The sequence below is a fragment of the Heterocephalus glaber genome, unplaced genomic scaffold, assembly GCF_053883595.1.
Source record: "Heterocephalus glaber isolate CG9 unplaced genomic scaffold, H.glaber_assembly_v1.0 deba00001538, whole genome shotgun sequence".
Lineage (NCBI taxonomy): Eukaryota > Metazoa > Chordata > Mammalia > Rodentia > Bathyergidae > Heterocephalus > Heterocephalus glaber.
The window spans coordinates 18,544,573-18,557,025 of NW_028258333.1; positions in this window are offsets into that span (position 1 = coordinate 18,544,573).

Sequence of the window (12,453 nt, forward strand, 5' to 3'; positions counted from 1 at the left end):
ATCCCCGGCCCCCAGCAATGCTTTTACTAAAGAGACCCTGTTAAATTAATGTGACTATCTTAGTTACTTTTCTCATTGCTGAGATAGAATACCCAGCGTCCACACATTAGAGGAGGAAAGGTTTATTTCAGCTCACAGTTTGCAAAGGTGTTAGTCCAAAGTCTGCTGGCTTCAGGGCAGGGTGGCATGACAGGGCATTGCAGAGGAGAAACAGTCCATGGTAGTCCAAAGCAGAGCAGGTAGGAGGTGGCAGCAGCAGCAGCATCAGATTTCCCTTTCCTTTTATCCCATTCAGGCTACAAGCCTTTTGGATGGTGCCACCCACACCCTAGGTGGAGCTTCCGATATCCCCACCTAGATCAATGCAAAGTAGATTTAGTTATCACACACCCTAATCCAGTGTCACACAACCATGATCCAGACACCTCCCAAAAGCCCCACCTATGAGCACACAAGGCTTTGGGGGAACATCTAGATATAAGCCATAACAGTGACCAAACAAAAATTTACTCTATCTGTTGTTTTGTTTTGGCTTTTTGTTGGTTTGTAATTGTTACTAATTAGAAGAGTCCTTGGAGTTCTGCTTCCAAGTGACCATTGTGGTTATCAAGAATAATCCCTGAATGCCACCTTATTGGCAGTTTCAGTTGATTTTTTTTAAGATAAACCAGCTTTTTCTTTAATTCTGAACCAGATACAGTGTCACATGCCTGTAATCCCATCTACTCAAGAGGCTGAGGCAGGAAGATCACAGCAAGATCCTTTCTCAAAATAAAAAAGGAAGTGGGGATATAGCTCAGTAGGTTCAATCCCCAGTAACACCCACACACACAAAAAAAACTTTTAATACTGACCTATGTAAATACCTCCCACATAACTGTCTTCCATCAGCCTCCATATAATGTAACTGAACACAGTGGGTTCACCCTTTGGCAATTGCAAAGCCAATAAGTACAACCAGGAGATTAAAAAATAAAGTGAAGGGCTGGGGATTTAGCTCAGTGGCACTGTGCCTGCCTCACAAGCACAAGGTCATGAGTTCAATCCCCAGTACCAAAAAAATAAATAAAATTTTAAGAATAAAATGAAGAAAACTTATAGCAAGTAAGGAGAGCGTGAGGGATATTTTCCAGTGCAGTGGCCCTTCCCAAACAAAAACCGGGGATTCTATGGAAGAGACTTATTCCTGTTCACACTGGAGACCCTTGTGACCTTGTGTAGAGGTAGGGGGATATTCCTCCCCAGCCCCGTCCCCATACTGAGGATTGCACCCAGAGCCTCATGCATGCCAAATGAGAGCTATACCGCTGAGCTATATCCCCAGCCGTGCGGCTGGTGTATTCTTACGCATGTCCACTTAAAGATCATGCTTCATATCTTGTGTGTTTGAAAATGGGGGATGAGAATGCCTCCAGGGTGGAGGATTTAGCAAACAGTATGCTGAGCAAGATTCACCCTTAGTCACCCAGAAGAGTGGGCAGTGATTTGGGCTGGTTTAAAGCAATCCTGTGAGTTCCTTGCCATTATCTCTGGGGAGCGTTATCTGAAAAAAAACAACTTGAAGGGCCGGCATGTGTTGTTCCCCCACTCGCACTGCCAACAGGTATTTCACACTATGAGTTCCTGCCTTACAGTTTAACAGCGTTAGTTATGGAACTTCTTTTCTCTAGTTGCCAAAGCCCCTACCCCAGTATGCCTTTTTTCAGTAACCATTTTAACTACCTATTCACTTCTCTTTGAAAGTGCGAGGTGACATGGCATGTAAAGAAAAAAGAAAACAACATCCATCCATCTCAGCACAGCTTTTCATTTGCATGTAGCTTTCAGGCCTGCAGAGTTGCATGTAGCCGAGAGCATAGTGTGTTATCCCGACTTGCACTTTGTGGCTCATACTGTACTCAAGGAGACACTGCTATTGCCACTCACTAGATGGCACCAGGCCCCATGTTTGAAATGACTGTAATTTGCAGTGAATTTTTCTTGTCACCAAGTTGATTTCCAAAGACTGATAGTATGAATGCTTATTTGTGTTGTGAAGAGCAGAACAAACTGATTGACCTTTCCTCTTTTATGAAACACTATACCAGAAAGGTTATGTTCTTATAAAATCAGAATTGCAAAATTGTGCTATTTATTTTTAAATTTTGAAAATTTCTGTTGAGTTCTATAAATAGGCATTATTTTTATGAGTAAATTATTTTGTGTGTTAAATTAAAAAGTGTGTTTTGAAGTTCTTTAAAAGACTTACAATCAAACAATAGCACTAGTGGTGTCCGATCTCAGTGTGGAGGTCATTGATTTTTGAACTCTAATGTGATTCATCATGGTAATTCAGGTTGAATAAATAGCAGCAGCTTCTTTTATCAGAGACTCAGATTTTTTAGGTCTCATGTTTGTAATTGTTTCCCTGAAGAATTCAGTCCCTACTTATTAAATAAAACCAAATTACCAAATTATACCTGCTCATTCCAAAATAGGAAGATATTTAATCAAGATAGCCTTCGCTTGTGTTGTGAGTTCTAGCGAGAGAATGAGGGTGGGTACAGATGCTCCGGAAGCATGGGATTTGAAGACTGAGTTAAATGTAAGTGAGGCCTGGGGCCTGATTCTTAGTAAGTATATACTTCCTTCCCAGTGTCCTAGGTTCTCAGGGAGGCCTGCACTGACACCGGTCACTCTTTCTACGGAATTGCGCCTGGTCTTCGTTTTGTTTTAGCAGCAGTGGCCCTGGGTCTCTAGGAACGGAGTGATCATTGCCAGGAGTTTAGTCAGTGCTGGGTTTCAGGTATGGACATGGAAGATTTATTTATTCACCAAGTGTTCTAAGAGAAAGCACTTTAGCTGAAAAGCCGTGCATGGTGCCACACACCTGTAATCCCAGCACTCGGTAGGCTGAGGCAGGAGGATCACTATGAGTTCAAGGCCTGCCTGAACTACATAGGGTGACCCTGTCTCAACAGAAAAAGAGAAAGCACTTGTATCAAATTTGAACAACTTTTTCTGGACATCTTTCAAGATGCTGGAAATACCCTCCTCTCCTCTCAAAAAGTGCCCTGATCAGCCTTTTCTCTTTTTTATTTATTTAAAGTGTATAACATTACATATATGTAAATATATGAATATATGGTGGAATGATTACTGTGGCCAAGTAACTAACATACCCATCTTCTCACATGATCTCCAAGTGTGTCCATGTGTGTGCATCAAGAGCACCTAAAATGTACTCCCAGCAAAAGCCCCAAATTCAATACAGTATTATCGGCTCTACTCTTGGACATTTGAGCTCATTGCACATATCTACAGCCTTGTTTCCTTTGACCCAAATCTTCATTCTTCCTCTTCTCCCTTGTTTCTGGTAAGCACCATTTTTCCTGTATTCACTGTATTTCCTGTATTTTTTTTTTTAGATTCCACATATAAGTGCCAGGATTGGCTCTGTAAATACTGAATACAATACGCATTGTATCTTGCTCAAAGACCTTGGCCATCTGCAGTACAGTGCTGCTGCTGCAGTACTTGTTTCTCTTTTCTTTCTTTTTTTTGAGACAAGGTCTCACTATATATCTCAGGGCTGGCCTTGAACTTACTGTTGCGTAGCCCAGGCTGGCCTTGAACCCTCAGTGATCCTCCTGCCTTAGCCTCCGGGTGCTGGAATCACAGGCTTGCGCCATCAGGCCCATCTGCTGTGCTTGTTTCTCAACTAATGGCCTCCTGGTGGGCAGCCTCTGTGCTTTTGCAGTTCAAGCTGCGTTCCTAGGATTCCTAACCTCAGCACTGGACCTTCCCATTCCATTCATCCTTGAGTTCAACAGAAGCTATGTGGACTGAGGGGCTCCACGCACTGGCACACAGAAGGTCTTTGAGCGGTGACTGTTCCAGTCACTGACTAGAAGGCTGCATTCTGTGCATCATGAGCTTGGATCCTGTCGTCCAGAAGCCGGAGCCCCACTGCACAGGCTAAAGCAAGGTTGTGGCAGCCAACCCCACTTCCTGTGCACTCAGCCAACTTCCAGCTACAGCATCTACTCTGCGTCTAATCCCAAAGTGCCCTTGTGCAGCAGTGAGGTTGCAGAAGCCTGTCCACTGGCCATGGCACTACTTGGAAACAGCAGCAGCCAGTTCCATGCAACTCATTCCCAGACTGAAATGCAGTGGAGTGGTTTTAAGCATGGTTTCCAGAGGCCCGTTGCCTGCTCCATGGTTCCCTTCTCTGTGTCCCAGCTGTGTAACCTCTTAGACCTCAGCTTCCCCTTTTATGAGAGATCTTAGCCAGGTGTGGTGGTGCATGCCTGCAATCACAGCACTCCGGAGGCTGAGGCAGGAGGGTCGCCACAAGTTTGAGGCTAGCCTGGACTACACAGTGAGTTCAAGGCCAGCCTGAACTATGTAGTGAAACCCTACCCCAACAAAACAAAACAAAAAAATTGAGAACTCATCAGGATATTGTGACGAATATCACACCCTTCACATAACAGTCTTTCAGTAGCATTAGCCATTTCTAAACTCAGCTCTACCTGGAATAACCTGTGACGGCCATGCTAGATGCTGCTGCTCATCACATGCCTCTGCAAAGACTGACAGTTTCCAACCACATATGAGTTCTCGCAATCGTTAATGAATAACAGAACTTAAAGATTAAATGTTTTTCTTCAAAGAAGATAGGTCCTTGCTCATAACAAAAGAAACAAGCCAGGTGTGAATGCCCATGCCTATAATCACAGCACTCTGGGAGGCTGAGGCAGGAGGATAGCAAGTTTGAGCCCAGCCTGGGCAGCTTAGCAACTTATCAAGACCTTGTCTCAAAAAATTAAAAAGGGCTGATGGTGTAGCTCAGTGCAAAGGCTGTGAGTTCAATCACCAGTACAAAAAGAAGGGAGGGGACAGAACAGAGGGCTTTAAACAAAATTACTCATAATTTAAAATTTCTTATTAAAGGCAATTTTTGAAAATTTTATTTTATTGGTACATTTTAGATATACAGTATAATGGCATTCATCATTGGAAATTTGCACCTTTACATAATCTCGCTTGGTTCTTATTTTTTCCCCCTTCCCCTGCCCTCCCTTCAACCTCTCCGTCCCTCCCTATTTATAAAGACTTTGTTTCGTTTCCATTTTTTCCGTTTCTCATATTCCATTCCCTTCTTTCCTTTCCCCTACCCCTCCCACTTCCCCTTCCCCTTTGTCCCTTTTCTTCCTATTTCACATTATCTGTTATACCTTTTAGTCCTTATTTACACTTTCAGTTACACTAGAGAAACTATTCGTATTTACACGTGTGCCCTATTTATTCCACTTAAGAGTATTGCCTTAATGTGCATCTATTTAGCTATAAATATCTAATTTCTCATTTTTTATGGCTGAGTAGTACTCCATTTTATTTTTAAAAAACACGTTTTCTTTATCCAGTCTCTAGTTGATGGGCATTTGGGCTGTTTCCAAGTTTTAGCTATCACAAAGTATGCTGTTATGAACATGGGTGCACATATATCACTGTGGTATGATTCTTTTAATTCTTTGGGGAAGATCCCCAGCAGTGGAATAGCGGGGTCAAATGGGACCTCTAGTCCTAGTTCTTTGAGGTATCTCCATACTGATTTCCACAGTGGTTGCACCAGTCTACACTCCCACCAGCAGTGGAGCAGGGTCCCTCTTTCCTCACAGCCCCACCAGCATTTGTTATTGGTTGATTTCATGATAGCAGCCATTCTTTCTGGAGTGAGGTAGAATCTCAGCGTTGTTTTCATTTGCATCTCTTGAATGACCAGTGATGTTGAACATTTTTTCATGTTTATTTGCTATTTCTACTTTGTCAAAGAAATGTCTGTTCATTTCAGATGCCCATTTTTGTATTGGTTCTTTAAATTTGGGAGGTCTGATTTTTTAAAGTTCTCTATAGATTCTAGATACTAGACATTTGTCTGAGGAACGGCAGGTGAAGATTTTTCCCACATTGTGGGTTGTCTCTTCACACTGTGGTTTCTCTTGCTGTGCAGAAGCCTTTTAATAGGAAGAGATCCCACTTGTTGATTGTTTGTGCTAGTTCTCATAAAAGGTTTTGTCATAAAATTTTTGGTTTTGTCAAAATCTTCCTATACCAATGTCTTCAAGAGTTCTACCTAACCTCTGTTCCAGCTGGTTCAGCATTTCTGTTTTAATATTTAGATCTTTAATCCATTTTGATTTTAGTTTAGTACATGGTGAAAGAAGTTTTCAGCACCACTTCTTAAAGAGGCTATCTTTCCTCCAGTGAGGGTGTTTGGCTCCTTTGTCGAAGATGAGGTGGCTGAGTGTGTCTGGAGTTGTTTCTGCATCTTCTAATCTGTTCCACTGGTGCTCAGATCTGTTCCTTTGCCAGTACCATGCTGTTTTTATCACAGTAGCTTTGTAGTACAGTTTCAAGTTGGGGGCTGTAGTACCCCCTGCCATGTCTCTGTTACCTAGAATTGCTTTTGCTATTCTGGGTCTCTTCTTGTTCCAAATGGATTTTTTTATTTTTTTTCTCAAGGTCTGTGAGGTATGTTGCTGGGATTTCAACTGGGATTGCACTGAATGTATATTGCCGTTTTGGAAGTATGGCCATTTTCACTGTGTTGTGTTGATCCTTCCTACCCAGGAGCAGGGGATGTCTTTCCATTTTCTGATATCATCTTCAATCTCTCTTTTCAGTGTGCTATAGTTTTCAGAGAAGAGGTCTTTGATTTCTTTTGTTAGGTTGATTCCTAAGTATTTCAGTTTTTTGGATGCTATTGTGAAAGGAAATGTTTCTCCTATTTCTCTCTCAGTGAGTCTGTTGTTCGTGTAGAGGAAAGCTATTGGTTTTTGTGTGTTGACCTTGTATCCAGCTACTTGACTGAATTTGGTTATTAAGTCTAGAAGACTTTTGGTGGAGTTCTTGGGGTCTTCTCTATGGAGTAGCATGTCATCTGCAGATAATGACAATTTGACATCTTTGTTTCCTATCTTTATTGCTTTTATTCCTTTCTCTTGTCTGATTGCTGTGGCTAATGTTTCCAAGACTGTATTGAACAGGAGTGGTGATAGTGGACGTCCTTGTCTTGTTCCTGATTTTAGTGTGAAGGATTTCAGTTTTTGACCATTTAGTATGATATTGGCTGTTGGTTTTTCATAGATGGCTTTTATCAGATTGAGGTAGAGACCGTCTATTCCAATTTTTTGTAGGGTTTTTATCAAAAATGCATGTTGGATTTTGTCAAATGCTTTTTCTCCATCTATGGAGATGATCAAATGGTTTTTGTCCTTGGCTCTATTGACATGGTGTATTACTTATTTACTCACAATTCTTAATCTTGTATTCATGTGCAGAGAGGGTCAGGTGTTTTGTGATCTGTTCTTGTGGATTAGATCTGGTAAGGTGTTCCACAGTGCTGTGCTGTGTAAGCATGAGCTAAAAATACATATAGTTTGAATTTCTGCCTAAAATTGAAAATCTAATATTTGATTCTCCCGTCCAAAAATTGTATATGAACTTTCAATCCCTAGACATCCGCTGCTCTTTTTTGGCTTTGCTTACCGTTAAAGGGGAGACCCTGCTTGTCACTTCTGGGCTTTCCTTCGGTTACAGTCCTGGCCTTGCCCGGCCCTTTTGCCCCTTCCTCGGTGAGGAGGAGCTAACGGAGGGAAATGCAGGGTGCCTTTTATTGGAAGCTTGTGTTTGCTCCGCCTTTCCTTGCCGCAGGTGTATGAGGGCCGACTCCAGGGAAGAGCCTTCCCCCATCACTTGTTGCCGGTGGATGGCAGAGCCTACCTCGAGTATGCCGCATGAGGGCGCTCTTAACACCACCCATACGGAAACCATGTTCTCTAAGGCCGGATCCCTCTTAGTAAGGAAGACGTGCGAACGCCATTTGCCTGAATGCCTCTGCCTTTCCCTAAGAAACATAATGGGGAGCGGCGAGAATGTCTGTTGGGCTTCCGCAAACCCCAACGTGACATTATTTGCTTGTTAGATTATAAGAATTTTATAATAGTTTCAAAATGGTGTTAAAATTATATAAAATAGTTTGAAAAGTGCACAAATTGAACGTTCTTTGGAATTCTAATGAAAAAGAGGAAATTCTCTGACAATTCTGAATTAACCCAAAACAACATACTTTCTTCTCTGAGAAAACTGTTTTACTGCTACCTGGTATAGGTATTTTTATATTTTTTAAAAGATTTATTTTGCTTTTAAGCCTTATTCTTGAGTGTCAGACTGGTCGTTTTATTTTTGTTGATATCACGCTAAGACAGGCGACACAGCATCCTAGGAAGATTCCTATGTAAGCAATAGTAAGTCACGAAATGTAGAGGAAAAAAATCTTATAATACTGCAGTTTCAAAAGATACCTATGAATAAGCTAAATACAAATATTACCACCTATACAAATAAAACTTTACAAAGTTTCGGAAGAAGGAAAATGAAGGCATGATTATGAAAAGATTGTGCACATAAAAAGACTCAATTTTATAAAGATGCCAATGCTTCCTTTATCAAACTCTGTTGTCTCAGTAAATACACCAAGGAGATCTCATTTTAACTTGTGAGACGATTCTAAAGTTCAGATGAAAAAATGATCATGCAAAAAGAGCTGGGGGATTGTAAAATAAAAATTAACAAAGAGATTAGCCCTTTTAAGTACTAAAATACATTATGAAATCACTGGGTGTGGTGGTGCAAACCTGTTAATCCCAGCACTCATTTAGAAAGCTGAGGCAGGATTATTGCAAGTTTGAGGCCAGCCTGGGCTACATAATGAGACCCTCTCAAAAAAACAAATAAATAAATTGTAAAAGCAAAATAAAACTGGAAAAATTGGACTTCATCAAAATTAAAGACTTTTGTGCATCAAAAGACACACCTGCACTAGGAATCTCCAAAGAAACAACCAATAAGGGGGTGGACATAGATAGCAGACACAGGATAGAGATTATAAGGAATAGCCCACATTATGGAGGCTTCGAAGTTTCATGATCTGTCATCTGAAAGCTACACATGCAGGACAGCTAGCAGGGTAGCTCCAGTCGGAGTAGAAAGGCCTGAGAAGCAGAAGGTCTGACAGTGTGTGTTCCAGTCCAAGGGCAGACAAGACAATGTCCAGGCTCAGGAGTAAGGCACAGAGAGCAAACTCTCCCTATCTTACCATTTTGTTCTACTTAGGGCCTCAGTGGGCTGCCTTATGCCCCCCTAAATTGGGAAGAGCGATCTGTTTTATTCAGCCTAGCCATTGAAATGATTATCTCCTATAGAAGCACCCACACATTTACACCCAGAAATAATGTTTAATCAATATCTGGGCACTCCATCGTCCCAATCAGTTGACCATAAAATTAAAGACAGCCCATGGAATGAGATGTGTTTGTAAATCTGATAAAGGATAAGTGTCCAGATGGTACAGCCACTGTGCAAAACTATTGGCAATTCCTCAAAAAGTTAAAAATGAAATTACCATGTGGTCCAGCAATTCTAATTCTGTGTGTTACATTATGTCTAGATGTCCCCCAATCCCTCGTGCGCTCAGAGGCAGGGCTTTTTGATGATGACTGAATCATGCAGGTGCTCACTATAGCTGACTTACTGATAGGAGCAGGGCCAGGTTAGAGGCAGGTCATGGGGGCCATGACCTGGAAGTGTAGCCTTCCTCCACCCAGGCCTTTCTGCCATATCATTTTTGTGTTTAAGCCTGCTGAATGGAACTGAAGCTTTCGAAGTAGCCAAAATAAGCCTCTCCTCTTTAAATTGAGGGTGTCAGGTATTTTGGCCCAGTGACGAGGAACGGGACTAAGACACTGTGCATATAGACAACAGCATTGAATGCAGAGACTCAAACAGTGCCTGTAGACTACTGTCCACAGCAGCACTATTCACATTAGTCAAAAAGAGAAAACATCCTGGGCACTGAAATTATAAATAAATAGATAAAACAAGAAAAAGCTTTTTAAAGTGGAAAACAACCAAGTGTCTATCAAGGGACAAGTGGATAAACAATGGGATATTAGCTACAAAAAAGGAATGGAATTCTGAAACATGCTACAACATGGATGAACCTGAAACACATTATGCTAAGCCAGGCACAGTGGCAAATGCCTGGAAGCTGAGACTGGAAGATCACACACCCAAGGGCAGGTTGAGCAAGTCACTGAGACAGTTGCCAGGTGGTGTGGGAACCAGTAGTGCTTTCCAGGTTCTTATTGTCCATTTAATGAATTAGATGGAACAGTTGGTGCATGTGAAAGATCGACATTTATTTTAAGATAAAAATAAGGAAAGAAGTGCTCAAGCAGAAAAGGGTGCTTTGAAGGGGAAAAAAAAACGAAGGTACATCCTGCAAGTAGAACAGACCACCCCAAGAACAAGGAGGCAGTAGTAGCAAAGTCAGTTGCTGCCATCTTCTTTGATAGTTCGACCAGCAGGTCCCACTTGATCTTGTGCCAGACGACTGGTATCACATGCTAGGCTTCATATGTTCTCGCGTCAGAAGATTGATACCAGGTGTCAGGTTCGGCGTGTGCTCATGTCAGGTGATTGGTGCCAGCTGCAGGGCTCGGCTTGATCTCGTGTCAGGCCCAGGAGCTGCTGCTCTGTGCCCATGGTTAACAAGTCTCTTATTGGCAGCTCATGCCCAACTGCTCCAGCCACGCTGCCATGGCCTAGCCGCCTATCTCAAGACCCTTCTCAAAATAGAAAGGGCTGTCGCTGTAGTTAAGTACCATGTAGGCTTCAGTCCCCAGTACCATGTCGGGAACAACCCTAAGCCAAACATGTTTGGTTCTACTTATATGAAGCACCTAGAATAGTCAGATTACCCTATAAAAAGCAGAATAGAAGTTACCTTCTGGGTTACTGTTCAGGGCCTGGAGTAATTGGAAGTTGTTTAATTGGTACTGAGTTTGGGATGAAGGAAAAGCCTTAGAACTAGAGGTGATGGTTGCACAACGTTGTGAATAAAATGTAAAGCTTATTAAAATTTAATGTGTGTGTATGTGTTGATAGATGTGTATTAACAATAGAGTTTGATTTGAAATAGGTGTATAAACATAGTAATTAACAAGTAGATAGTTGTCTACATCTCCCAAAGTCTGTACTGTAGCTGTCCACAAAACATTTTGGAAAACCTGTCATTGAGAAAATGAGGAATGTCCTAGATAGGGTCTGTGTTATCTGTCAAGTGTGTAGGGCTGTGTGGACAGTGGGAAATAGAGAGGGGAAGAGGGTGCTAGCCCTTCCATACTGAAAGATCGCCCTTTTTGCTCTTCCTAGGAAAAAGGAACACTACCACTAGGCACTTTTGGGAATGCTGCAGGCTGACCAGGAATAAAGTCAAAGGGAAAGCACACAGTACCAACATAAAAGAAAAAGAACAAGGGACATTACCACAGATCCTACACGTGTTAACTCTACGCCAATAAAGTTGACCAGTTAGAGGAAAAGGAAGAGTTCCTTAAAAACACAGCAAACTGACACAAAAGAAATTGAAAATCAGAATAACTACACTGATTTTAAAAGTTAAATTGACAATCAGAAGATTTCCCTCACTAAAAACCACAGGCCCAGATGGGTTCCCTTGGAAGTTCTACCACACATGTAAAGAAGAAATAATATTAATTTATACAGACTCTTTTAGAAAATAGAAACTATTCCCGACTCATTTTATGAAGCAATATAACCCTGCCAAAAACTTGACATACACTTCAGGCAAAGAAAATTGGAGAGCAACATTTCTCATGATGCAGAAATCCTTGACAAAATGTTAGCAAGTTGACAGAAGCAGTACATAAAAAGAAAGGATAATCCATCCTAACTAGGTTTTATGCCATGGAAGCAAGCTTATAACATTTGAAAATCGATTGATGCTATTTGCTACATTAACAGAAATAAAAGGGAAAAACCATATCACCTCGATAAATACAACAAAGCCTTTGACAAAATTCAATACCTATCATGATTTAAAAAGCAAAGCCTCTTAGTAAACTATGATTAGAAAGGAATTTCTTAATAAAAGATACCAAAGAAAAAACTAAAAACAGTAACATTTAATAATGAAACACGGAATTTTCCCCTGACTCTGGCAAAGATATTCACTTTCACCACTTCTGTTCAGAATTATTATGTGTAAAAAGGTAAGAAAAACAAATAAAAGTCATACATACCAGAAAGAAAGAAAGCCAAAACCTTTGCGGGGCAATACTGGGGATTTGCACAGAGCTACCTCCTCAGTCTTTTTTTTTTTTTTTTTTTAATAACAGGGTCTTGCTAAATCATTCAGTTGCCCAATCTGGAACTTGTTATCCTCCTGCCTCAGCCTCCCAGAGTACAGTAATTATACACATGTGCCACCATGTTCAGCAAAACCATTACCATTTTTGAAGCATTAAAATTAAGGGCTGGGGATGAGGCTCAGTGGTGCCACACTTGCCTGGCAAGCACAAGGTCCTGAGTTTGATCCCCGGGACT